The sequence below is a fragment of the Bufo gargarizans genome, chromosome 1, assembly GCF_014858855.1.
Source record: "Bufo gargarizans isolate SCDJY-AF-19 chromosome 1, ASM1485885v1, whole genome shotgun sequence".
Lineage (NCBI taxonomy): Eukaryota > Metazoa > Chordata > Amphibia > Anura > Bufonidae > Bufo > Bufo gargarizans.
This window is the reverse complement of record NC_058080.1, coordinates 735,767,116-735,770,747: the sequence shown is the minus strand read 5'-3', so window position 1 is coordinate 735,770,747 and position 3,632 is coordinate 735,767,116.

Sequence of the window (3,632 nt, the reverse complement as noted above, 5' to 3'; positions counted from 1 at the left end):
GGGTGTCACATTCATACAGTGTCTCCATTACCTGGACTGTCATTGGTGCGGCTAGAGCTGGAACCTCACAGATGTCCTGACAAGGGGGTCATAAAGTTAGGCTTGTTTGGCAGGAGTTCCTCTAGAATGTGATGTTCTGCTCATGTTACACCAACGAAGGCCATGAAACGTTGGAGTCTTGGGTCGGGTCAAGTGCACATTTTCTCTACTGCTGAACCCACTGAGTTCTCTAATTTCTCCCTCCATTGTCAGGTCTGTTCGAGAAGGATCTGGAACCTGCGCTAAATTCAGCCGTCGTCTGATCCTGGACAATTGTTATAAGGAGATGTTCTGGATCTGTGAGAAGGACGGCTAGAGTTCGCTGAATCCTCAGCCTGAAGGAGAAGATCCCGAAGCTCGGAAAATTTCTTATACTTCTATGTAACTGCTGTAAATATGGAGCTTTAGTGAAGGCAGTAAGAAGATGGTGATATCCGAAGGTCTCTGCATCAATCCCATCATGCATCATAAGACATCATATATGGACAGTGGTAGGAGACATTAGGAGAGATTTACCCATCCAAATATGAAAGAATTCTGACACAATCAGTAAATTTTATACAGTCATGAGAAAAAAACGTCCATTATTGCTTCATTTTTAGTGAATAAATAATAACCCGTTGGAATGTGCTATGTGGTGTGCTTCATCTGAGGTCGAGCCTACTTATTAGTGTGAGCGAATCGAAGCTGACGAGGTGGAATTTGATCCAAAGTTTAGGAGAAATTCGATTCACACCTCGATTCTCTAATTGGGGTAAAATTGCGTTATAATTAAGGATCCATTTTGCATCCCATAGACTTCTATTATGACGGAGTAAATAACGGATTGCTTCTCAAGGCATTCCGTCATAGACATGCGTTATGGTCCGTGGTAACAGAATCTATAACGCAATTCTCCTTTTACCACCAAACGAAATGTGAACAAATTTCATAAGCGGAAATTCACTCATCTCTAGAGATGACTCCAGCATAACGTAAACCGGACGGATCCGTTATGCAGCCCATAGACTTCTATTATGACTGGAATGAATAACAGAATTCCTCTAAAGGCTTCCGTTATGCATTCTGTCATGGAATTGCGTTATGGTCCGTGGTAACAGACTCCATAACGCAATTCAGTAAATACCACAACACGAACTTCAAAATATGAAATTCGCTCATCCCTAGTTATAATACTACTGCTATTGTACTGTGACAGTACAGTATGTCGGACAGACAGGTGCCAGGGCCTTCTAAGGGAATAGGCAGTGGCCAAAATGTTTCTGGAGCTGGCAGAAGTAGCAGCAGAAGAAGGGGTGGCAGCAGCAGTCGCAGCGACAGGCCTGAGCTGCTATATGTCATCTAGCGGTTCATGTCTTGACCAGCAACCCAGCGTTTCTTTGAATGGTTGACACGGTCTTCAACATCATCTCAACTGACATCAGACACCCCCAGCCAGGAGTCAGTGGGTTCCTCTGACACCACGCTTAGTTGGCATGGCTCAGGAACAAGCTCTATGCCCCTAACTGTCCTGAACCTGCCTCTTGTTCTGTTCCTTCTGTTCAGGAAGTATTGTAGGTATCATCTCTACTCCATTTTTTTGTGAGGACGAGCTTCTAGAGGACAGTCAGCAGCTACTGCCCAGCCAAGATGTGACTGTTGAAGGTGACATCAGTGACGTACAGACAGTAGTTGACGATGATGTAGCCTATCGTATGTGGGAGCCAGTTGAAGAGGGGACTTCATCATCATCAAGGAGTGAGGGCGGTGGTGTGGCCATGTGTACAATCTGTGGATAGAAGGTGAAGAATAGCCAGGGTGCCAATGTTGGCACCACAGCCATTCATCAACACATGGAGCGTCAGCATAAAGTGGCCTGGGAAAACCGTGGAGCTAATGTAATGGAACAGCCTGAGCCATCTCATAGCAGCCCCCACCACTTTTCCAATAGTCAAGGCCCCACCAACTCAGCAGAAGGAAGCTGTGTTTCCTTCTCATCATCTACTGGTCCTGATGCTCCTCTTCATCACTCATTTCGCCAGCAATCGATCACCGAGGTGATTGCAAAAAGACAACAGTATGCGTATACTCGTCCAATGGTGCAGAAGATGAATGTGCTCCTGGCCAAGTTGCTGGTGCTGCAGTCCCTCCCTTTCCATGTGGTGGACTCTACACCTTTCAGACAACTGATGGCTTGTGCCGAGCCAAGGTGGAAAGTTTCAAGCTGTCACTACTTCTCTAAACAAGCTTTACCAGCCCTGCACACATATGTTGAGCAGAAGGTGGGCCAGTCGAGCCTGTCAGTGTCTGGTACAATTCATGGCAGTGCCAATGTCTGGAGCTGTAATTATGGTGAAGCACAATATCTGTCCTTTACAGACCACTGGGTAAATGTGGTTCTTGCCCAGGTACACCAGCAACTTGGCCACATAACAGCAATGCCGCCTTCACGTTTTCAAGCTATGATTCCTGCGCCAATCTCCACTGTAGACACAATTAGGAGTGCTCCTTCAGCATGCCACTGTGCAGAGCATGGTGGTGGCACACCAGGGAGGAACTGATTCACATACTTCAACAAGATATTAAATCTTGGCTATCTCCTCACCAACTGAAGATCAGAACCATGGTCACCGATAATGGAAAGGAGGGCTGACCCACGTGCCTTGCATGGCGCAGGTCTTTAATCTGGTTGCAAAGCGGTTCCTGAAGTCTTCCACCCAACTGCAAGACATCTGGAAAATGGCCAGGAAACTGCATGCACTTCAGCCACTCTTACACAGCAAAACACACTCTCCTTGAGCAGAATAGCGTTCCCAAACATTGCCTCATATGTGATGTTTCCACACGTTGTAACTCCATCCTCCACATGTTGGACGGACTATAGGAGCAAAGGAAGGCCGTGAACAACTTCTTGATAATGGAGGTGGACAGGACTACCCCCTGGTGTAACTTCGACGTTAGCAAGTGGCAGCTCATGTGTGACACCTGCCATTTGCGCAGTCCCTTTAAGAAGGCCACTCTATTTGTCAGTCGCTAGGACTACGGGTTGTGTGTCTAGCTTCCCCCCTGCTAGGGGAGGAAAGCAGGCCTTGTCCCTGCCAGACAGGCCCTGCCTGTGAGTTCTACATGGTTGCATGTCCCCTCCTGGACTTGCATTGCCTAAAAGCCAAGCTGAGGAAGCTTGAAGCCATGAAGAAGTTTTCCTATGATTACAGTGAGAGTCAGACTACAGAGAGCTAAGTTGCAGCCTACAACAGAAAGCTGAAGGAAAAGTTCCTATTTAAGCCAGCCAACATATCAGGGCACAAAGAACCTCTTTACCACAACTTTTACATACATTCCGCTCTCCACCTTTCCTTACCCGGATTATATCTAGACAAATTAAAGTCACTATTCATTAGATTTATATGGGCCCACAAGAAATCTCGACTACCATAGTCATTACTAATCTTTAGATGGCGTCAAGGAGGTATCTCTCTGCCAGACACTAAAATGTGCCTGCAAGCTCTACACCTGACCAGGGCACCTCTTCCATTTATATGGCTATGGAATTAGCTCTTTTGGGCAGGAAATTAGGATATATTCTTTGGTGTTATTGAGTGAACTCACAAGGT